Source organism: Hyperolius riggenbachi, chromosome 4 (genome assembly GCF_040937935.1).
Source record: "Hyperolius riggenbachi isolate aHypRig1 chromosome 4, aHypRig1.pri, whole genome shotgun sequence".
In the NCBI taxonomy this organism is placed as follows: Eukaryota; Metazoa; Chordata; class Amphibia; order Anura; family Hyperoliidae; genus Hyperolius; species Hyperolius riggenbachi.
This window is the reverse complement of record NC_090649.1, coordinates 179,501,961-179,527,901: the sequence shown is the minus strand read 5'-3', so window position 1 is coordinate 179,527,901 and position 25,941 is coordinate 179,501,961. Positions and strand designations below refer to the sequence as shown.

The window sequence follows — 25,941 nt, the reverse complement described above, 5'->3', positions numbered from 1 at the left end:
TTATAATAACTTTTCAGTACTCTACAATTGATAAGTACAAAACATTAGGTGAAAAGGTAATTTCAAAATAATTGTCTTGCTTGCTGGTGGCTTAAAATCCATTTTATTAATAACATGAAAAAATTACCTAGGAAAAAAGAAATTATGAGAAAAGGTGAATTGGATTGGGCCCAAGGTCTATCGTCAAGTCATATTAATGAAGCCTAAACCGGAAAGGTCTTCAAATTGTTCACACTTTCACCACTTGTGTTCTTAAAATGGCAAATGAGTCAAACCTTTAAACACTTTTGCTAACCTTCTCTAAATAAACATTTAGAAATAATTAAAATATAAGTAGAATGGAGGAACACTAAAGAGTCACCCACAATCAGCCCAACATTGTTATGAGCAAGTAATGTGTTGTCAAATATGCTCATCATTAAGACAGTTGTCTTTGCTCTGCCAACATTACATTGAAAATATCTACAGATCGTTTGTCCTATCATGTCAAGAAAATAATAAGCAAGGTCAAGTTCACACTGAAGAAAAAATGTATTTAACCACTTCACCACTGAGGGGTTTTACCCCTTGAGCACCAGAGAAATGTTTGCCTTTCAGCGCTCCTTCCATTCATTTGTCTATAACTTTATCATTACTTATCACAATTAAATCAAATATATCTTGTTTTTTCCGCCACCAATTGGGCTTTCTTTAGGTGGGACATTATGCCAAGAATTATTTTATTCTAAATATGTTTTAATGGGAAAATAGGAAAAATGTGGGAAAAAATTCATTATTTTTCAGTTTTCAGCCATTATAGTTTTTAAATAATGTATGCTCCTGTAATTAAAACACATGAAATGTATTTGCCCATTTATCCCGGTTATAAAACCGTTTAAATGATGTCCCTATCACAATGTTTGGCGCCAATATTTTATTTGGAAGTAAAAGTTTTGCGTCCATCCCTAATTACAAGCCCATAGTTTATAAAGTAACAGTGTTGTACCCTCCTGACATAAATATTTAAAAAGTTCAGTCCCTAAGGTAACTATTTATGTATTTTTTTAATTGCAAATTTTTACATTTTTTTTTTAATTACAAAAAAAAAAAATGGGGAGTGTGGGAGGTAATGAGTTAATTTTTTGTGTATAAGTAATGTATTTGTATGTGAAAAATGCTTTAGGGTGTAGTTTTACTATTTGGCCACAAGATGGCAACAGTAACTTTTTGTTTAATGCGACCTCCAAGCGTCCTTCCGGACGCTTGGAGGAAGTACTAGGAGGCTGGGAATGTTTTTTTTTTCACAATGATCGCGCTGATTAGCGGAGAAGCAGCTGATCATTGCGGGGCTTAGATCAACGAACGGGAATGTATTTTCCCATTCATTGATCTCCAGGTGAGCGGCCGGCGGCGTGTTTACCCACAGGAGAGCGCGCTAGAGCGAGCGGGAGCGCGGGCAGCGGCGGGAGTGCGGAAAGTACGGATTTCTCCGTCCCTGGCGGTGAAAGGTTGGAAAAAGGGACGGAGAAATTCATACGGGTGGGGGTAAAGTGGTTAAACATCTCAGATAAAATTATTAATACTGTGATACAATTCAGAGTAGACCTATGTAATAATTATGATTATGGAAGTTAAAGTGTGCACAGACAGAACTGGTATTTAGGACTCCAGTACTACCAGTAATGCTGCAATTGATAGAGCATGAAAACATTACACCACAGAGTTGACACTTGGAAAGTGAATTATTCACATACTGTCATCCATTATTATATTGTCTGCCAATGTCAATAAGCATACTCTTACTTGTTAAAATCTGCCTTTTATCTTGATCATTTATCGATTAAATCTTTGATAGGCACATGAAGTATCCCACATTTTTCTTTCTTAGTTTATGTAAGGATGGCTACTGGATGTCCTGAAATGTTTGTTTTGCTTCCAACTGTCCTTTTATTATAGTAATGTGTTAATGACACTAATATAATGGATTTCTATGTGCAACAAGAATGAATACTTCCCACATATGAGCCCCTAGATTACAATTTCATCTCTCTCACTAAGAACTACACTGGCTAAATGAAGACCAGTGTCCACAGAATGTGTCACTGATATCATATGGCTAAAGATAATAAAAGTCAGCCAATGGAATCAGCTTATTAATGGAGAATTTATATATTAAGGTCCAAGTCTCATTGAATGTACATATTTAAAAGGAAATTTCAAAGCAAATTACTATTGAGGCAGACATGGAATGATTATGAAATACCAACATGTCTAAAGTTTTCACTGGCCTTCATTACTTTACAAGATTTGGATACAAGTTACTTTTAAATTAAGCTACGGTGCACAAAGAAGACAACACTGAGAATAAATAAATATATGGATGCAAATAAAACTAGACATGCCACATAGGTGTAATAATTGAAATCATATTTAATTACTTTCTAGATAAGTTTTTCCCTAATTTGGAGCCACTGATGTAAAATTCCTATTTAACAAGTTTAACACGCTTCTTCAAAATGCCATAAGTAATAGATTTCTTTATGAAAAAGCAAATTAAAATTTTATTATTTAGAACAACAGCTCTGTAGGAGTGAGACTTAAATGTTGAAATAATTAATTGGGATTGGAAAACTTTCACAGCTATGTTCTAATGAGCTAATAAAAGTGAGACGTTCTAAAAGTAAGCTAGAAAACTGTTCTAATTTAAGTTTTTAACCTTGGAGAAGGACATTTGGTTTTTGTTTAATAGAACAATAAATGATATTTACAACACCGATGTCATGTTTCCCTTATGACAAAAAGGACATGTATTAGCATAATTGCACATATCATTTGTTTAAAATTGTAATACAAATATAAATTGACAGCACATACATTTTGCTTCCTCAAGCATTCCTTGGGCTGAAATCAATTAACGATGAAGTTAATTGAAAACAATAAAATTGCTAATTGAGCCAAATTATTTGTGGTAATTTTATAAGATGAATAAAAATGAGACTTAAATGAATTTTGGACCTTTGAACCTGCAGTCAGTCATTTGATTAATGATGTTGGGCTGAATTTAGGCTAATGTTGTGCCACATAGCCATACATTTTTCATAAACTCTTAATTAGACATAGATCGGAAAAGCAACATTTATGTCTCACTTTAGCCTGTTTCATGTTTCCACATGTGCTTAATTCAGAATCTATTGCTTAACAAAATCCTGATCAAAAATATTGAGAACTAGCAAATGAGGGTAGATGATAAAATAATTGATGCAATGAAAATCTTGTTAAAACAGTGCTGATCAATATGCTGCATTAAGTTGATTTATGTTGGTTGAAGTTTTTCTGTTTGACATTGATTCTGTCTAATTTTTATGCTATTCTTATTTGCTTGTATTTGGTGTACATTAATTTTTAGGAAATTGGTGGATACAAGGTATTTAATCAGAATAACTGAATCTGACAAATGACAATCAAAAATATATTGATCTTCATATGTTGACTTTTAGTGCATCCTGGCATATGCACATAATTGTAAAAGAATGTACAGGTAAGTGAAGGTAACCATGATTTAAAAGGAACCCGAGGTGAGAGGCAGATGGATGCTGCCATTTTATTATTTATTTCCTTTTAAACAATTGCAGTTTCCTGGTAATCCTCCTGAATCTGTGTCTCTAATACTTTTAGCCATAGACCCTGAACAATCATGCAGCAGATCAGGTACTTTGGCTCAGCTCACATAGGTTTTACTGCATTAGCCATATGCTTGTTCCAGGGTTTTGATTCAGACACTACTTATGCCAGAGGATCAATAGGGCTGCCAGGCAATTGACATTGTTCACAAGGTAATAAATATGGCACCCTTCATATCCCTCTCACCTTAGGTTCCCTTTAATTTATAGCCGAACTCTAGGCACAATGGTTTTATAGATGCTATATACAGGCTATCAAAATCAGATCTGGTGCTCATCTGTGTTTTCGCCCTTTGAGTGGATGATGCCACATAACATATTGGTTCCTTCACCAGCTGCTTCCTGCAGCACCGACTTCCAGTCTCTGAAGGAAGAGTCCACCAGAGACAGCCACCTCTGTGCCCTGCCCTCTTGCAATGTAAGCAATACAAAAGTACTAAGAAATAAAGCATCACCCTGCAGTTACATCCTTTTACTTGGCTTCATGTCATGCAATTGCATTTCTCAAACAGTATTTCAAGGTACAGTATATAAATAGTATTCAAGAAGCAATAGATAACATTTGGATTCCCTTATTACTAATTTTAATCCCCCCCCCCTCTCCATAAAAAACAGGCTGCTCAGCAAAGAGTGTAGCAGTGTGTCTGTAAAGTGGTAATTTCTTAAAGGAATACTATCGATACCCAAGTGTTCTAAAATGACAGTGTGCAAATAATGTCTAAGTAGCTGTGTAAACATTTTCCTACTTTTCATGTTAAATATCAGAGGCAAAAGCTGTAATTTATTGAGGGTAGGATTTAGCTATATTGGGACAAATCATTTGCAGAAGGGGTGTCTGCTTCAATGCACAGCCAGAGTTGCATATCAGACTACAGAAAGAAAATATAAAACAAATCAAACTCTGAAAGCAAAAACAGTATGAAAAGCTGTGACAATTAGTTACATATCCTCTGCTTTTTTCAGACACGTCTGTCAGAAATACAGGACACAGGAGCTGCAGCAGTTCTCTCTGTCACACACAGAGCTACACATATAGTTAACTGATCAAGTGTGAGGGGAATTTCCCCTCCCCTCATGGCTCAGTCAGCCGTCAGTGTTGGGGTCAGTAAAGTTTGAAAGTATTTTGATAACAGTAAACAATGAAGTTGCTACTAAAATGAATACACCAGTACTTAGCAGCACTTCCCAAACAATTCCTGTGTCAATTGAAAAAAAATATGTGAAACGATAGTATTCCTTCAAGTATCACATAAGTTGTCACAAATGATCATTTTAGCTAGTATAAATTTGTGTAGATTAAGTTGATACTCAAATGACCCCCCTTCCTCAACCATCAACTCTAACTGAATAATTCTGAATTCTTTTTTTAAAACACGCACACACATGCACGCACGCACGCACGCACACACACACACACACACACAGTCAGCTTCTGCATATTTTGAAAATGTCTGCCCCTTTCTGATTAAATGCACCCAGTGGCAGTTCAGCTAGTCACATGACTCATCTCAGAGCTATAACAGTCAGCATGTGGTTATGATCACTGGTCCACTCTTCTGGCAATGTAAGTACTGAGCACAAACCATCAAAAACTTTCAGGTTATTCATAAAAATGTGATAATTAATATGATACTGATTAGTTATGACTTCATAACCTTTTATGACCAACATATGAACAGCAAGCTGTTCTAATAGATATGAAAAAAAGTAATTCTGATTTTGCGAACAGATGCAACATTCGTATGTACTTTATAATTTCTTTATTCCCTTGACCAAACTATCAGAAATCTGTTTTGCTGATCTGAAACAAAAAGGCAATTTAAAACTTTAAAAAAATGCGCAGTCAAAATGTAGTTTATTATAGTAATTCAGAAGCTCCAAGTGTTAGGAGCACTCAGGAATAACTATCTTCTGCTTCATAAACATTTACGACAAAATAGGCATTTACTTCTTCATACATTCAGCAAAAGCAGGTTATAACTAAAATAAAAATATTGTACTGCAGGTTATATTATTTTGTTGGCAAGATGCTCCATGAAAAAAAACCCTGATGAAAACAGTTAGATATTGAAGAAACAATTTGAACACTGGGTTGGTAATATGAAAGGTGTAATAACACCTATTTACTGAGTTAACCGTTTTGTAACAAAAAGTGTTAACTTTGATATGTGCAGTTGATAGAAAAACTTCTATCTGAATTACTCCAGCTGTTAATTGCATAGGAAAGATTTAAAAGCCCAGTTTAACTCCTTCTCCAGTATGTTACTCATGAGTTTGCCACTGTAATTTTGAGCAAGGCTGTATGGCTGCTGGACCTTATCACATTTTACAATTCAAACCTGATGGGTTGTTCTGGGCAACTGCTGCTCATCTTCATCAGCTTGCTTTGCACTTCTCTTGACAATTCTACAACACATTGAACCTTATTCAATTCAATTTTTCTCCTTAATTTTCTCCTAGGAGATAATTTTTAAAAAACAATTTTTCAGCACTTTGCAATTAAATAGTACCAAAAAATAGGTGAAAAGTACTGTCAAAATTATTCTGAGCATTTTCTTCCTTACAAGCAGATAAAGATGGAAGGAAAGCTGGCACTGCTGCGAATGTTCAATTTATTGCTGAGATATCAAAACGGTGCAAAAAGTACAACATTGATGAAAGCTGCAATTAATGGTGCCCATACAATGGGCTTGATTCTCAAAAGAGTGCTAACTGTTAGCACGGCCATTTTCGTGTGAATTTTCGCATTGCGCGCGATCGCGAATTTTTTAATTTATCGTTTTGCGCGAAAACGCGAATTTTTCAGTAACATCTATATCGTTTTCGTGCGAAAATTCATGTTTGCGCGCAAAAACGTTATCGTTTTGTTCGAAAATTCACGATCGCGCGCAATGCGAAAATTTGCGCAAAAACGCCCGTGCTAACAGTTAGCACTCTTTTGTGAATCAAGCCCCATGTGAGAAGAGGCGTGGATGGTGGTGGGTGCAGGGCACTGCATGCCTGACGGCCGTTTCGCGCTTACCAGTGCTCCTACGGAGGCAGCTCTCAGAAATGAACATTCTGTACAGATCACCTGGCAGAAATAAAAAGATTTTACAATGATCAAACACTAAATACTAAATAATCTATAAATTACTATTGTAAACAATAAGCAATTGTATTTATTATATCAGTAAAAAAAAAAAAAAGTGTGTGTGTGGTGGGTGTGGTGTGGTTTGAGGCCTGGAACCCACTGAAATCAGCAAACGCGAAACGCTACCACTAGCGTTTTGTCTGAGCGGTTTGCAAGTGGATTCATGCGCGTTTTCGGTCGCGTTTTGCAACATTGTATTTGTTTGCTCAGCGGTTGCGTAGCGTTTTGCGTTTCACGTTTTTATCCTGATTGGTCCTGTGAATTATTTTACATTTTGTTACAGTGTGCTGAACCGCAAAACGCTAGCAAAACCGCTCAGTTTAGGTTTTGCTGAGCGTTTCCGCTAGCGTTTCAATACTTTACATTGAAGCGCTAACGCTCCCAAAATGCTGCAGGTCCTGCGTTTGCGTTTCTGGGAAACGCAAACGCTCCTGTGGAAGTTGCCCCATCCATTAACATTAGCCCAGCGTTTTGGCAAAGTGCTAGCGTATCGCAGCGCTGCCAAAACGCTGGCAAAAGCGCTCCTGTGGGTTCCAGCCCTTACTGATATAATAAATTTAATTGCTTATTGTTTACAATAGTAATTTATAGATTATTTAGTATTTAGTCAGTGTTTGATCATTGTAAAATCTTTTTATTTCAGCCAGGTGATCTGTACAGAATGTTCATTTCTGAGAGCTCTATGCAAAGAAGAAGCTATTGCTTGCTTAGCTGTTGGAAAAATCTATTATTTCCCACAATGCAACAAGGTTCACAGACCGCATACGATCAGGATCCTGTTCATCACACTGTGGGAGGGGTTTCACCACAATATCAGCCATACAGAGCCCCCTGGTGATCAGTTAGAGAAAAGGAAAAGATTTTTCAGTTATTGATTGGGAGGAAGTTCAAACATGGGTTACAGTTCCTCTTTAAGAATTCTATTTGCCAAGTTGCTAAAAATAACAACAATGCATAATCATGTTTAAAAATCACATATTTATGTATTAAAACAGTTTTACGAATTAACTGATCCATGAGACATCATGACAAATGCTGAGGGTTTTATTCCTAACAATATTTGATACCATAATGTCCTCTGGTCTAACCTATTATTGTGCACTTTTTGCAATTCTGGATTCTAAGCAGCACAAGTGGTTTTAGTAAAATCTTATAGTTGAAAATAAAAGTAATTTAAATACTGACAGCTTGCTGTTTTAATATTTCAATATATCGTTAACATAAAAAGTTGGGTTTTACAGCCATAGCACAGCATTTTCAGTCATAACATTAGAAAATTGAACAAGGAATGCACATAAGGAAAATAATAGAACCTCTGAGGAATTATTAATATGTGCTGTATAAAGAGCTGTAAAGCCAGTTAACTTGCACATGTTACAACTATGAGTGAAGGCATCAAGAGTAAACTATTATTAAAGTCATTAAAGTCTCAAAACTGAAGTTAAAAAAATAAAATGAAAGCTGTTAAGTTTCTTAATAAAGTTCTAATACACTGACCACCAGATGATGAAGTTCCTGCATGTTAAAGGGCAAGTATAAACAGGTGCTTGAAATGTCTTTTCTAACTGCCAAACATAAACAGTGTCTACCCCAACTGCCTTGCTTTGGGCTTAAAAATGCCTAATTACAACACTGATAAGATTTAGTTATAGGGGAACTTCAGCCTAAACAAACATACTGTCATTAAGTTACATTAGTTATGTTAATTAAAATAGACAGGTAATATAATCTCTTACCCACCCTGTTTTAAAAGAACAGGCAAATGTTTGTGATTTCCCCTTCTCTCTCATTTACTCCTCACATTAACTCCCTAACCAGCTCCTGCCATTTCCAACTGAAAAACATAGCACGTATCCGACCTTTTCTCTCCCATGACACAACCAAAATGTTAGAACATGCTCTTATTATATCTCGATTGGACTATTGCAATATATTGCTTGGTGGACTTCCAACTAACCGACTAACACCACTCAATTCTGTACTAAACTCTGCTGCTCGACTCATTCATCTCTCCTTTCGCTCTTCCTCTGCTGACCCTCTCTGTCAAGCTCTTCACTGGCTACCAATTAATGAGAGGATTCAGTTCAAACTCTTAACCCTAACCTACAAATCTCTCCACAATCTCTCTCCCCTGTCCATCTCCTCACTAGTCTCCAGATACCAACTTAACCGCAATCTCAGATCTGCACACGAGCTTCTTCTATCCTCTTCTACAATTACCTCCTCACATTCACGTGTACAAGACTTCTCACATGCCTCACCCCTCCTCTGGAATGCCCTTCCACAACACATCCGCCACTCTCCCACCTTTGAAATCTTTAAACGCTCCCTCAAAACCCACCTTTTCCGACAAGCATATTCTCTAGCTTAGACCATCCACCCACTAAATAACCTAATTGCGCACTCCCTGTACATATACTGTATACATCCCCACCTCTTGTTTCTACCCCATTCCTTTAGATTGTAAGCTCGCAAGGGCAGGGCTCTCACCCATTTGTGTCATGGACTGTTATTAATTTAATTGCTTGCACACTGTTAGACATTTATACATTTTAGTCATCATGTTAAATCAAATTGTAATCAGCAGTACTGTATCTTGTATCAGTGTTCATATTTGATGTATATCATTGTCTGTATCATTATGTATCCCTTGTTTGTTTTCTTACATTGTACAGTGCCACGGAATATGTTGGTGCTTTATAGATAAATAATAATAATAATAATTTCATGGGGGCAGCCATCTTTTTCATGGGGCAGCCATCTTTTTGGTTGAAAGGAGGTGACAGGGAGCATGAGACACAGTTCCAACTGTCCTTTGTCCTGATCACCCCTTCCAGCTGCACACGCTAGGCTTCAAATCTCAAATTCAAAATTTGAAAAAAAAAGCACCAAAACAGCTGAACGAGAACAACAATATCAGAAATCCCATTATGCTTTGCACAGCATCAGGGGAAAAATGCCTGGGCAGTTTTCTTCTGTGCAGCTAAAAATGAGGCTTGGGTAAGAAAAACAAAGTTCTGATGCTGTGAAACTGTTAAAGAAACACCAAGCCTTTTCAGTGCTGCTGAGTAGATTTTTAGTCTGGAGGTTCACTTTAAGGATACAAGCAGTGGTGGGGAGGTAGTGTTGTTAAGCCTTTCTGTGCTGATTATAGTGCATAGAAAATTATGCATAAAGGATACATATGTTAATACACCAATGCACCTAGAGAAGACTTCTTCTAAAGAAGAATTCCAGGGTGTTAAAACTTGTCAAAAATTTGTTATTACAAATAATTGTAATACTTTTTTTTTACCCAACTTGTAAATGGCTTTGAATAATTACTTAATAAGGCAATTTGATGGCTCATAGTAAGAAACTGTCTGTTCCGAAGAGCTGAAACAGAGCAGATAAGGCTATTAATAATAAAATCAGTTAGGAGGATCAGCAAACTGTGTCAAGCAAAGTATCGATACCGTCACAAAACAGTCCATTTCAATTAGTTGGGCATCAAAACACCGCCAATAAATATAAAATGGTAAAAAGCCACCATCCTTGAAAATCCTGTTTCAAAATAATATATGCATAGAAACAGCCTCAATACCAAAAGCAACAGCCAAACAAACTATGAAGGAAGAGCATTAACGTTTAAAGATAGGCACTGAAAGGGAGTATCAAGGTATAACATGGGGAGGTTAGTATTATCTTGTAAGCTGGTTTGGGTTATAAATGGTTAAAGTCATCAGAAAGGGTCGTTAGCTATCTTGGAAGGGGAGAAGTTAGAAAGAGGCAATAGTTAAGTACCATTTTATAAGGTTTGCCTTTAGGAGGTTATTAACCTCCCTAGCGTTTTGGAAGAGCTAGGCTCGTCCAAAGACGCCGGAGGTCACCGCTCAGGCCCCGCTGGGCCGATTTGAATAATTTTTTTTAAAAAACACGCAGCAAGCACTTTGCTTGCTGCGTGCCTTACCCGATCGCCGCCGCCCGCCGCTGATCCGCCGTGATACAGTGCCCCCCCAGCCGAGACCGGTCAATCAGTGCCAGACAGCACTGAGGGGTGGATCGGGTCTCCCTGTGCCATGCCGGCAGGGGAAGCCCTCCTGGAAATCCCGTTCAGAATGGGATTTCCAGATGGGCCATTGCGCCGGCGGCGATCGGAGGGGTGGGAGGGACGCAGCAGGGAGGGAGGAATCATGTAGCTAGAGCTAGGCTAGCTACATGAAAAATAAAAAAAAATGTGCAAAAAAAGTTCCCGCGGCCGCAGGGCTGTGGGAATCAGAACGCCAGGCAGGTTAAAGTTAGGTGGATTATGGGGGGAAAGTGTTAAAACATTTTCAATAACAAATACAAGCCACTTTTCTGGAATCTGGTGATGGTGGCCAAACCCCTGGTACAGTTAATATTTCATATAGTGAGAAAGCTCACTTTTTTAATTAGAAAAAAGCTAGATGTGGTGCATACAAACAACAAGAACATGATAAAAATACTAGATTTGGCAAACTACTGAATTATTCATTCTCAGTCTGTTTACTAATAACTACTTTAAATCATTATGACATTATCTCTGTAAGGTACATATTGCTATAACTAGCATCAGAAGTGGGAATTAATCCAAGTGCCAATAGTGTAACAGCTGCAACTGTATTGGTTTCCAAGCTTATTTCCATAGCTGTACAATCTGCTTTTCCAATGCCTCTTTTCAAATGCAGAAGCAGTATCTTATACTAACATGGTCTTACTGAAAGCAAGTTAACAAATCATTATTTCTGTAATGAGCTGTTTTACAGTACCATGTCTAACTGCATGTCTTAGATAATGTCCACCTGCTTTACTAGTCATCCCTCATCATAAATGAACAAAGTGCATAGAGATCTGAATTATGTCTAGAGAAATATAAACATCTAAAGTGTAAACAGTTGTTTTATATCAACAGAGTAAGCAAAAAGTAAGTAAAGTGTGTTGTATGGTCCAATCCTTTAATACTGTATCATCATTCAAAAATGGCAGTAATCTACCCAGTTTAAAGGAAAAAAGTCCAACATTTAAGAAAAAAATCATGACACTAAAACAATAAATGAGACAAGAGACATTTTCTACAGTGGAGCAACAGTCATGTAACAACAATAATACATAGCTAGGACAGTGAGAAAACATGAGTCTACAGGAAATTCTACTAAATTCTAATCTATGGCTGGATAGTGTAATGGTTATGGGCTCTGCCTCTAACACAGGATACTCAGTTCAAATCTTGGCTCTTCCTGTTCAGTCAGTGTATTTCCAGTCACCAGTGTATTTCTTTGATTAGAAAACTTACACAAGGCTGTGAAGACTGGTGCCCACTAAACACATCAACTGACTAAAGATGGTAGCAGCTTAAAGGGGACAGTGGCCGCCACAATATTTGCAGACTGGCTAAATAAATATTCGGCCTGGATAATATTAAAGAAGTGAATTTGGAAGGCAACTCATCAACCTCTGATACCTAATGACCTCAGGATTATGTTAGAATCAGCTTTCAAAGTATGTGAAATAATTAGTATGGTTGTTTGTGACTGATAGTGAGCATGGCTTCTTAAACGCAATAATCACCTCTTCCTTCACAGTGCTTTACCAGAAATTATTCAACCAACTGTGTCTCATAGCAGGAGCTTCTGACATAATTTGAATTGCTGGTATTAAAATCAACTCATTAACTGAAGTAAAGGAATCCTTTGGTCATTAAGAAACACATCTAAGCTCTGCTGGGAATGAGGATCAAGGCGATTTATATGATATGAGACATGACTTTCTTTGAGTTTTGGTGCACTTGGCTTAAACAAATAATCATATATATATTTCTTACTTTTCTTAATAGCACCTGTTTTAGTTTTAAAATAAAGCTGTGAAATAACTAAGTACAATGAGCTATGATGCCTCATATGCAGAAGACTGTTTGAGGTACCAGCATTCACTCTCTGTTCTGCTTGGGCGCAACCAATAATGCTGAAAACCCGAGCTCTCTAGAATGCAAATATCCACTTACCTCAGCAAATGTGTGATGCCACTGTTCCAGCCCCACCACAAGTTTTCCCTTAAACATACATCCAGTCCAGTCACAGAAATCTGACTGTAAAGATTTTTGTATGGGCAGGCTTACATCTAGTAGCCTATTCTTACTTGTAATGGTTTCAAATAGATCCTGCAATTATGTAAAACACACTGATGTCTGCAGGTTCTATGGCAGTTCTCTACCACTGAAATACAGCTTTTGAAGCCTCTGGTCAGAAGGTCAGGAAACCTCTAGTAGAGTTTATGTACATGGCAGAAAAGCTTCCAGCTTAATGGCAATCAAGCACTGACAATTCGAGAAGCATGCATCAGCTGTCTCTGAGAAGCCGGACACCCGTTATAAGTAGTAATGAAAGCTGTACATGGCTGGAATGAGAAGAAGGATTTTGAAAATTTGTTTTTTACCACAAAAATGGCAAATCCATTTACAGTGACATTTTTGCAAACTGTGGTCTAAATTCCCAATGAGCCAAAGTTGTCTTTTTTCCCTTTTGCAACACACAGTGTTCTCTTCACACAGTTTAGTTTCATGCACACTTATTTTTCCAAGCCCAGAAAAAAAGGCCGTATATGTTTTTACAGTGGGTTGCAAAAGTATTCAGCTCCCTTGAAGTTTTCCACATTTTGTCACATTACTGCCACAAACATGCATCAATTTCATTGGAATTCCACGTGAAAGACCAATACAAAGTGGTGTACATGTGAGAAGTGGATGATCTAAAATCATATGGGAGCTGTCTTCAGCACCACACACTTCTACTCATTTTTGTCTGTAGTAAAAAATGACAAGTTCCTTAACCTATTTTGGTTCCTGGACGTAGAAACTACGTCCATGAACCATGCGCGCTCCCGCGGCCGATCGCGTGCGTGCACGCGCGCTCCCAGCCCGCGGTTCGTTAGCCAGGCAATCAGTGAATCGGGCTATGGAGCCCGATCACTGATTCCTCTCCCCCGCTAAAAAAGCGACAGCTTCTCTCGGAAGCTGCGCCTTTTCTGGCTGTTACCTCCCCCATGCGTCGCTCTAAGCGTGTGTTACGCTTAGAGTGATGTCATGTAAACAAACTCATGGCCGCCATCTTGTGGCCAAAAAGTAATACTACAGCTAAAAGTAAAAAAAAATGAAAATCAACACACATTTACATTATAAACATATTGTTTACCTCCCACCCTCCCAAAACTACCCAAATAAAATGTTTAATATAAAAAAAAACATTACAATAAAAAAAACATGTAAATATTTACCTAAGGGTTTAAACTTTTTAAATATTAATGTAAAGATGAAATATTTCTATATTTTTATTATTTTAAACTTGCAAATAGTGATAGATGCAAAACGGAAAAAATGCACCTTTATTTCCAAATAAAATATTGTCGCCATACATTGTGATAGGGACATAATTTTAATGGTGTAATACCCGGGACATATGGGCAAATACAATACGTGAGTTTTAATTATGGAGGCATGTATTATTTTAAAACTATAATGGCTGAAAACTGAGAAATAATCAATTTTTTCAGTTTTTTTTCTTATTCTTCCTGTTAAAATGCATTTACAGTAAAGTGGCTCTTAGCAAAATGTACCCCCTAAAGAAAGCCTAATTGGTGGCGGAAAAAACAAGATATAGATCAGTTCATTGTGATAAGTAGTGATAAAGTTATAGGCTAATCAATGGGAGGTGAACATTTCTCAAGTGAAAATGGTGGAACGCGAATGGGTTAATCATCTGCCCTTATTTTTGCCAGGAAGCATCAAAATTGAATGGAAATAACTAGTTTGGAAATAAATGAAACAGGGACACAGAACCCTATATAGTGTAGTAATTTGTGATACCAGGTAACAGGTAATAACAGTAGAGTTATACTCACAAAGCAGGGTTACAACAAAGGTAACCATTGTAATAGCAGGTGGGGAGATTGGACCTGACCCCACTCAGATTAAAGTCCCTGGCGGTCAATTTTAAACCGCCAGGGGGCAGCATAGCAGTTTTTTTAAATTTATTTTTTTAAATCATGTAGCTAGTGTAGCGCTAGCTACCTGACAGCCGCTGAGCAGCGGCTTCCCCCCTCCCCCTCCGATCACCTCCATCAATCAGGCCCGTCAGGAAATCCCGTTCTGAACGGGATTTCCATTAGGGCTTCCCCACATCAGGGGGAGTCCCGATCCACCCCTCAGCGCTGCCTGGCACTGATTGGCCAGGCTGCGCAGGGGTCTCTGGGGGGGCCCTCTAACGCGGCGAGCGGCGGCAAAGCAGCGGGGAGCGGCGGCGATCGGTGAGTTCACGCAGCTAGCAAAGTGCTAGCTGCGTGCAACAAGAAAAAAAATCATGAAAATCGGCCCAGTAGGGCCTGAGAAATAGTCCTGCGCGGCATAGCCTGAGCTCAGCTCTGGCTTACCGCCAGAAAGGTTAAGAAGTCGCTCTTTGTAAATCAGGAAAAAAGGGGTAACACTTACCTTACCTCTTACTTTTTTCCCTACAGACTCTGTAACAAAATTTTCAGCCTTATTTCTTCTATCCTATAAGTGCCTATACCTGTTCTAATGTGGTCTGTCTTACGGCAGCATTTCGTAGTTGCACAGTGGCTGTATTATCTCTGTTATATAATCTAATCATCTTTCCTCTGACAGCTTTGTTGGGCTCAGGCACTCAGGCAGGAATGTGCTGCTCTGCTTGTGATAGGATAGACCCTCTCCACGCCCCCTGCAGGCTCCGTGTGAGTCACAGACTGAGCTCCTCTCAGCCTATCACAAGCTGGTTAGCAGCCATGTCTTTTGTTTGTAAACACTGCCTAAAACTGGTAATTACAAGCCAGAATTGCAGCAGGGAGTGGCAGACACAGCACAGAGGGGCCCAGGAGAACATAGTGAATAGAATGGTATGCTTTTTATTGTAAGAATTTTAGAGTACAGATTCTCTTTAAGAATCCATCTATTTAAACAGAAGTGCTTGGACAGTATCTGCAAAGGCAGCTGTGTGCTATAACACAGTAGAATGTGGGGGATTAATCTTATAGGACTATTGCAGCATACTATATAAAATACATAAATGCAGCATCTTAACCATTGGATTGTTTACCAGCACATAATAAGCATTTTCTGAAAACTGCAATCATACTGAGTAAATAACAAAGAACTGATGAGAACGCATCAGAAAAAAAAAATAAACAAAGTTCAATATGTAGTCTCTAGGGCTTGTTTTTACATTAAAACTTAATAAAATGTGGACATGAGCAAGCCTTTACCTCTCTTTTAAAATAATTCTTCCTTCCCAGCCTCTTTGAAAGTTAGCAGTGACTTGTATGTTTGTAAACTGCTAGGTGAAGACCGCAGGCATGAGAGATCTTAGTGGAATGATGAGATTACCAGACTATTTACTTGATGGTTTTCTTAGCACTGCTGTGCTCTCTTGATGCACTGTAATTTAATTATGCAGGCCCTCTAATAATTATGCAGTTTAGCACATGTAATTGAGCACTCTACCACCACTTTCTTGTTTCATAATATTGTGTACAAGTGTTACTTCTGTTGGAAGCAAAATATGCTGCTGTGGATTTGAAGCTGTGTCTTTTATTTGTCAATTTAATACAATAATCAAAATACAAATCGTATCAGTGATGTAAGATGGATAATTTTTGCACAGCAATTGGAGTAAGTCATATTTGCTCTTCTTCTTTGAGCTGAATTCCTTGAAGAAATGTGCATCTTACCTGCTACCTACCAATGAAATCATCCAATCAGGTTTAAGGGAGTTAAAGAAAATATATATGTTTTTGCAAACCTGACATGTATCTGAAAGGAAGCAGGCAACATGAAAATTTATCTTAACCACTTCACCCCAAAAGGGTTTTTACCCTAACAGTCAAGAACGATTTTCACCTTCCGGTGCCCATCCCTTTCATTTGCCAATAGCTTAATCACTACTAATCACAATTAAATGATCTATATCTTGTTTTTTTTCACTACTAATCAGGCTTTTTGGGGTTAATATTTGTTTTCAGTAATTACTTTATTCTCTATACATTTTAAAGGTAAAACAAGGAAAAAAATGAAAAAATACACTATTTCTCCAATTTCATCCCCTATAGTTTTAATATAAACACTGCTACTGTGCATAAAACCCACATATATTATCTGCCTATTTGTCTTGGTTATTACAAGATTTTAATTATGTCCCTAGTACAAAGTATGGTGACAATATATTATTTGGAAATAAAGGTGTATTTTTTCTGTTGTGTGTGTTTTTTTTACTGATTTCACGCGCACGCGCACAGCGGCAGTAGTGCTGCTTGACTTATAAAAACATCCTAGAGCCATTAAGAGGCTCCAGCAGGATGTTTTAATATGCCTGCTTGTCTTTTAGTGGTTAACCCATTAGCAGCTTCAATAGAGTTCTCTAGTTTGAGGTAAGTGCACTGCTTTCCTTTTGACCTCAGTCGACAGAACTTGTTATGCTGTAATTTCTTGGAATACTTTGATGTCTCTTTTGTAACAAAACTACAGAAAATGAAAGCAGAAGTGCTCGGTTATTGTCTCATACTAGCCCTAGTGACAAGTGGCCATACATACACATTACAGCAGTACTAATTAGTAGCAAGCAAATGTAACAAACAAGAAATAAATAAGTGCTAAAATAAATTGGCCTGGAGCACTTGCAAGCATCTAAATAAAATGGCTGCTAAATGGTTAAAGACAACTTGCAGGCAGAAATTTTTCCCTAGTCCTGAGCTGGTACATACTAGCAGAGCTTGATTTTCTCTGTGTATTTGCTCCTTGATTTCTAGATGTCAGATCGGTCACTTTTAAATTAAACCTGGAGGGAAAAAAAAGTCCCAATTTGAGTACTTACCTTGGGAGAGGGAGGCCTCTGGGTCCTCTTCAGGCTTCCCCCTCTTGCCATTCCTCCACTGAGACCCTGCAAGCCCCACTAAAGAAAGTGGCCTTTACGAGTTCAGTTTGAGATATTTCCTTTAGAGCTTCTTTTTCAACATACTTTATGTAAAGTTGAGTGTGTGCCCACCCGTCTGAGTGTGTTATTTTGATGTGTACAATAAGCTGTGTCAAACTCCATGGGCAAGGCAGCATAGGAAAGGAAGTTGACATGAAGCATTGTGCTAACCAATGTTTCTCTGCTGTATATTTATGCAAAATAAAGAAAATCCCCAGAATTGCTTGAGCCTCAGTCAACTAGTATTATTTTGGATGTCTTTAGCAGTTGCCCTTTATGACCAATGTTGCTCTTTTTAATGTGTGTCTAGCCCTTTTGTCCACACCAATGGCATCAGAACCATCTGCTTTATAAATCGCTGTGAAGAACACAAACAGCAATAACATTCAGATGGAGGTTCTAAAACTACCATTTTGTCAAAAACTTGTTTTTGGATGGACTAATTCAACACACTAATAAACAATATATAATTAGAAGGAATATAGATTTAACTAAAATCTTGCAGCAAAGGTAGCTTTTCTCGATTTGCATTAATATCCTTATGGAAAACCACAGCAGCATTTTCAGTGATCGTGTTTTGTAAACATGTAAGCTATACATGTGTAAACAATCAATATATTTATACAGTTGTTGAAATGATCAATGCAGAATGACATTTCTGACTTCAGCAAGTCTTCAGCAATTCATAAATGACTAACTGAAATCTGACCTTTGCCACAAAATGTTCTCTTGGCAGGACTGCCTCAAATCAAACATAAACAGCAGTCTGCGGGCCAAAACAAAGTGGTATGTTGCAATTCACGGTTTATATATTTTCCCACTAGATGTGTTTGATACCATCCACATAACTTTATTAGTCAAAACGGATTTACATTTACATCTTTTAATTAGCATAAAAATAATACTTAACTAGCAATAAGCTGCTTCTGAATAAGTCTAGTATTGTTGAAGACACAAAGTCTACGAATCAAAGATCTGAGCAGGCCATGAAGATTAAAGCATTGAGTAGTAAAAGTGATTTATATAATGAAAAGCAATCTGCTGTAAATTTATGTATTAACACTAAATTTATATTCTTCCATATCAAAAAATGGATCCACATCCTGATAAACCAGGAAGTATGGATTGGACTAATTATAAAAGGTTTGGCGAAGCAATCTAGAAAGAGATTAACGTGTTTAAGGCAGACAGAATAGAAATAAGTTACACTATAATCATTTTATTGCTTTCTTTCCCACTATAATCCATTAAGAATGCCAGTGCCAGGTTCATTTACAGATACAGTGCTAAACACCAAAAATAATTAGATGCACAATTGCATAGCTAACCAGATTCTGCCTAGCATGGAATGACAGGGAAATTACAAGGAGGAAATGGGGTTAGTCTTTAAATGTAACAATACTAAAATTCACTACAAGAACAATTTTACATTTTCAAATTTTTTTCTTGGTTCTGAAGAACGTATTCGGCCTTGGATTTGCTGATTCCTCCCATGACTGTTTTAGCTTTGGGTAAAGGTCATTGACGTGGGTAGTCACATAGCCCTGGATCTAACAGCCTGAGATCAATTTAATAAAGACATGCTCTGTACATAGTCACAGGTCATTCGTCTAAAGGCAAACAGAGGCTACAACCAGAGTGAGTCTGTGACCCTAAGTCCTATGAAAGCACTTATGTGGCCACATCAGCAAAATTAGACAGCTTTATTTATGGGTAATAAATTGTAGCTCTAGAAATGTTATCATACAGCATGCAATTGCATTACAGTACAGAACCATATGTCTATTAAAGCAATATAAGCAAATACTGTTTTATTGTTTCATAAGAAAACAAATGCATAGCTCTTTTGCAACAATATATAGATTCTACCCCAGTTATCAGCTGCTTATAACAAAAGGGCATATTTAAAAATAAACAAGACTGTTGAGAGGATTTTCAGTTCTGTCAGCTTTTTGCACTTTGTAGAACAGCTTTAGGTACACTTTGCATAAGAGAGAGGTCGAAATAGTCATAACTGATGTTCTAAAAAAGCATCACTGCCTAGAACAAGTATGCAAATTGGGTGTTCTGACACTTCTTTTTTGCATACTTGTTGGAGACAAGCGACTCAGAAGACTTTATAGTGGGAGGATCACAAATGAAGCTAGATAGCTAGCATTTTCATAAATCCACCTATTGTGGAGTATGCCAATAAATTATTTGTTTCATTGACAGTTTCTAGTGTCTGCTTATAGGCGGTAAGTCCACCACTGCCTCTTAAGCAATTTTTAAAATTTTAAAGCCTGTTTTAATCTTTTGGTGCCTCTGTTCTTCTTCTTGGTCTTGCATCCACCCTTGGTGGAAGGGGGACCCCCCTTTTTTCCTATCTACAGAGAGGGACTTCTTAATCCTGAGTGGGGTCAGGACAAACTCCACATCTGCCTTCACAGTGGTTGCCTTGGAGGTAACCCTGGTTTGTGAGTATACAATCTTGTATTCTTTTAATATTCCACATTTCCAGTACATACTACACTATATTGGGCTCTCGGTGTCATTTCTTTACTTATTTTCATAAAATGGTCATCAAATGTAATTATAGACCTCTTATGTTTGTTGTACTTTAACCTCTTCTGAATCAGCATTTTCTGGCCACTTAGAACTTCCTCTCTGCTTTAAAAGATATGCAACAGTATAATAAACTTTAAAGAAAAACATTTGTTGAGCTGATACAAATCTTACAATAAATCTGCAGTCACTAAAAATATGTTAAGCGCACATCCAGCAGTCTTTATAACTTTCCAATCTTCTAAAATCACAGTAGCTAATTTTCGTCTTGCAGCTTCATATAGTGACCATCACCATTGGCACCCAATAGAAACAGACTCATCGGACGTATTGGCCACTATTAGACTGGCCAACCAAGCACAAGTCCAGGAAGCCTAGGCACCTCAGGATCCTGGTATCCACTTTGCAGCAAGTGACACTTTCCACTTTCATCACCTTTGTATAAGACCTCAAAGAAAAAACCTCACATAGCGTGATACTGCTATGATAAAAAACATCTTTATTTTAAAATTACACTTACATATTCCACACTTTTCAGTTCAGCACAGAGTTTTTCCACGGGCTCTCCCCTGTTTACAGTTTGCCACAAGCCATGTGGGGGACACAGCAGCCATGTGGAAGAAGGTGCTCTGGTCAGATGAGACCAAAATGGAACTTTTTGGCCAAAATGCAAAATACTATGTGTGGCGGAAAACTAACACTGCACATCACTCTGAACACCCCATCCCCACTGTCAAATATGGTGGTGGCAGCATCATGCTCAGGGGGTGCATCTCTTCAGCAGGGACAGGGAAGCTGGTCAGAGTTGATGGGAAGATGGATGGAGCCAAATACAGGGCAAACTTGGAAGAAAACCTCTTGGAGACTGCAAAAGACTTGGGACTGGGGCGGACTTCTTATGCTTTCTGTTAACAATGCCTTTCTTCTTGCCACTCTTCCATAAAGGACAACTTTGTACAGTGCATGACTAATAGTTGTCCTATGGACAGAGTCTCCCACCTCAGCTGTAGATCTCTGCAGCTGGTCCAGAGTCACCATGGGCCTCTTGACTGCATTTCTGATCAGCGCTCTGCATGTTCGGCCTGTGAGTTTAGGTGGATGGCCTTGTCTTGGTAGGTTTACAGTTGTGCCATACTCCTTCCATTTCTGAATGATCGCTTGAACAGTGCCCCGTGGGATGTTCAAGTCTTTGGAAATCTTTTTGTAGCCTAAGCCTGCTTTAAATTTCTCAATAACTTGATGCCTGACCTGTCTTGTGTGTTCTTTGGACTTCACGGTGTTGTTGCTCCCAATATTCTCTTAGACAACCTCTGAGGTCCTCACAGAGCAGCTGTATTTGTACTGACATTAGATTACACACAGGTGCACTCTATTTAGTCATTAGCACTCATCAGGCAATGTCTATAGACAACTGACTGCACTCAGGTCAAAGGGGGCCGAATAATTATGCACACACCACTTTGCAGTTATTTATTTGTAAAAAAAATGTTTGGAATCATGTATGATTTTCATTCCACTTCTCACGTGTACACCACTTTGTGTTGGTCTATCATGTGGAATTCCAATACAATTGATTCAGGTTTGTGGCAGTAATATGACAAAATGTGGAAAACTTCAAGGGGGCCGAATACTTTTGCAACCCACTGTATACATATGTATTTAACATTTTTCATCATAGTGCTCCTTTAACTCATAGGGCCTTCTGCCTGAAACTGTGTGGAAACATTGAAGGACATAATATACAGATAAAAGCTCATAACACTGGTTTACATTTTTTATTGCTTGCAAATTTTCGCCAAAGTCATTTTTGCAATTTGTGAAAATACATTGTATTTCTGCAACATGGTCAAGGAAAACTATTTTTCTCTCGAACCTGAAAATTTGTGCAAAAATTGTTTTTCACTGCACAAATTTGCAAGAATCATTTGTTTTGCTTTCAAAAGTCACAGTTTACAATATGTTCATAAAAAATGAATGTGAAAAGAATATCACCATTTTCTCTCATCGCTTACTGTGACATCTATAAATACCTATGTTACATGTATAAATAACAAGGCAGCATACATTATCAATATTTTTGGAACATGCAGACTGTACTAGGGACATAAGACAAGGACTATGATAGGGAATATCTGGTCAGTTGTGGAGAAAAGAAAAGAAAAAAAACGCAGGGGTACCAGGAGCCCTTATGGTGTATCACCTTTAGATAAAGGGATTAAAATTAAGAATAAATATACTCACAAGTGTAGGTTGCTTTAAGGCAACCACTTGTATAGGCGTGTAGGGAAGTCCCGTCCCCACTCGGTCTTTGTAGTAGTCGGTCGCTGCTCCTTAGAAAAAGTCTTCACTTCTCGTTGGTCGTGAAGGACCCCACACGTGGGGTAATACAGGATTGTTTTTCGAAGGGGGTAGGAGGCGCCCGTATAGTGTATTCAGTGTTCCCTTTATACAAAGAGACTCCACTTGATGAATGGTTAAGGGGGTTTATTAAGCACAATAGACAACGCGTTTCGCGGTCCAAGCCGCTTCCTCAGGTCGATTACAGGTGCTTGTGAAAGAGCTCGGAGAGCCTGAGCGCCAAGCGGCTTGGACCGTGAAACGTGTTCTCTATTGTGCTTATTAAACCCCCTTAACCATTCATCAAGTGGAGTCTCTTTGTATAAAGGGAACACTGAATACACTATACGGGCGCCTCCTACCCCCTTCGAAAAACAATCATGATAGGGAATAGATTATGAACTCCTCTGAGGGAAGGTTAATAACATGACCCTGTAAAATGCTATGGAAGATGCTAGCACAGAAATAATAATAATAATGTATAGACTGCAAAGAATTTGATTTCTAGATCATTTTTCCTAAAGACCCCCCCCCCCCTTCCCCATGAAAGATCAGTTGAGGTTATTATCCTCCCTCTTTTGCAGGATCGAGGGTCTTTATAGGGTACTAGTGTGCATGTAGTGTGTGTGCGTGTGCATGCGTGTGCGTGTGGTGTGTGTGGGATGTGTGGTGGTGTGTGTATGTGTGTGTGTGTGGTGTGTAGTGTGTGTGTGGTGTGTAGTGTGTGTGTGTAGTGTATGGGTGTAGTGTGTAGTGTGTGTGGGTGTGTGTGTGTGGATACACAAGTCATAATCATCTATCGATATATCCTCCTTTGAAATCGGATTTAAAAATCGCTTGTTTTTTATTCATATTGTATCCTATCTGGGGGAAGTGGTGCAATTCTAAACTAGAGCATATTACTCTAATTAGATATCTTATAAAAACAAAAATGTTCTCTGGGGCAACATAACCATATTTCTGTTCTGTTTTAGAGTATGTTAGTGAAGGCTTTATTTGCTTAACCTACCTGCTATCAAACCATACTATTGAGCTTTGAGTTACATGCACACAGCATCTTATCACTTGGGATCATTAACGATAAGATGTAGCCATAAAAAGTCAAACATCAAAAGCACACATGAAAGAAACTCAAAGCTTTTTTTTTTTATAATAGTATTAAAAGATAGGTTGATCTGAAGAGAGCAGAGCAAAGCATTTGTTAGCAACACAAGAGTCAGGTAGACAACCTCATTAAGATCTTTCAGCCTTACAGTACGCAGAAACCTGCAATTACAATATAATTAAACAAGAGCATGTATAGCCATTGAAAACAAGCACAATTTCATTACAAGAGCAGATCTGAGTGGTTATTCAGGTCATTACTAATGCCTATTTGTGACAAGTTTACTTTAATGCACAAATAATTCTGGATGGAATAGCCCAGCATTTATTTTCAGCAAGAACTCATGTCTGCTCCAGAACTACAGGAGTCCTTTGTCACAAGATTTCATTTATTAATGCTTTAAGTTGAACTTCAGTATAAAATATGTTATGCAAATGTTCTCTAGAAGCTTCAGCTTCCCAGGAAGTTATAGAGGATAACAGTATGTAGGTCAAATAATTTCACCATTACATAAATAGAACAAATGCGTAAAAGTATTAAAAAAAACTGCCTGTTTTTTAAATGGTAAGGGACTCATGAGATTATGTGGAAATGGAAAAAGAAAATGTTTCATTCTGATAACTAGGACAAGGATAAATTAAAACTAATGATATTGGTTGCTTGACATGTATTTTGTTCACTGTGATAAAAACGCAGCAACATTTATGTCATTTAACATCATTACAATACAATATATGTTGAGACCAGCAATATTGCCATTACTAGTTTTCTCGAAACATAAGAAAGATCTCTGGAAAAAGTAGCCTTTTAAAATAATGTCAACGACAGTTCCTCTGTAACTTGGTAACTAGTGCATGACCATTAATTAACCACTTGCCGACCGCACGCTTATACCGTGCGTCGGCAAAGTGGCAGCTGGAGGACCAGCGACGCAGTATTGCGTCGCCAGCTGCAGGCTGATTAATCAGGAAGCAGCCGCTCGCGCGAGCGGCTGCTTCCTGTCAATTCACGGTGGGGGGCTCCGTGAATAGCCTGCGGGCCGCCGATGGCGGCTCGCAGGCTAAATGTAAACACAAGCGGAAATAATACGCTTTGTTTACATTGTACGGCGCTGCTGCGCAGCAGCGCCGTAAGGCAGATCGGCGATCCCCGGCCAATCAGCGGCCGGGGATCGCCGCCATGTGACAGGGGACAGCCTGTCACTGGCTGCACAGGACGGATAGCGTCCTGTGCAGCCCAGTTCACCAGGGGGGGCCAGGTAGGAGAGGGAGGGGGGGGGAATTCGCCGCGGAGGGGGGCTTTGAGGTGCCCCCCCCGCAACACCCGGCAGGCAGGAACGATCAGACCCCCCCAACACATCATCCCCCTAGTGGGGAAAAAAGGGGGGCGATCTGGTCGCTCTGCCTGCACCCTGATCTGTGCTGGGGGCTGCAGAGCCCACCCAGCACAGATCAGCTAAAACAGCGCTGGTCCTTAAGGGGGGGGGGGGGGTAAAGGGTGGGTCCTCAAGTGGTTAAGGTAGATCAGTCACACTGGACTTCTCATTCTATGTCAGTCACGTAATAGCAACTAAACAGAATGTGAAGGCAATTTCACACAATGCAATGTCACACATATTAGTGGTGGACTTACAACCAAGCTTAAAGTGGACTAGAACTCTTGCACAGGGCAGAAGGAAGACAGAGAGAAATGCACCCTGTATGTATTTAGAGAGTTTAGCCTGTTTAGTTGTATTTTATCCCTCAGCTGTGTCAGCTGACTGCCACAGCAGAGAGTTCATTTGAAAGCACAGGATGTTAACAATATGTCTGCTTCCATGAAAGCAGGAAGTAGTCAAACTGCAGATTCATTGTAGGCTTTGTGCCATCTGAAACAAAGAAATGTTTTTCTTTAAAAGTTATTAAGCTGTTGCTTATATTTCAGAGCAGAGAGGAAGTTCTGCATTCAGGTCCACTTTAAAGGTGCCAATTAGTGGTACAATTTCCCAAATGATCAATTGAATGATCAATCAGACTGGGTACCATTAATGGTGCCGATTGACAACGAACAATTGTTCTGTCGATCATTCCACCAACCTGACTTTTGGATCAATTGTATTAGACAGATTGGTTTGCTAATCAATTTCTTCTCTGTTCGTGAACCTGGACAATCGTATCAGATCAACTGCAATGATTGGGTAAGAAGGTCGCTTCA

The 25,941-nt window shown here is 38.5% G+C and overlaps 1 protein-coding gene across 5 annotated transcripts in view; it reads right to left on the bottom strand.

The window, feature by feature from the left end:
* The window catches only part of NLGN1 (neuroligin 1), a 946,844-nt gene that overhangs the window by 186,801 nt on the left and 734,102 nt on the right, over positions 1-25,941 (bottom strand). The gene's annotated exons all lie outside the window — the stretch shown is intronic.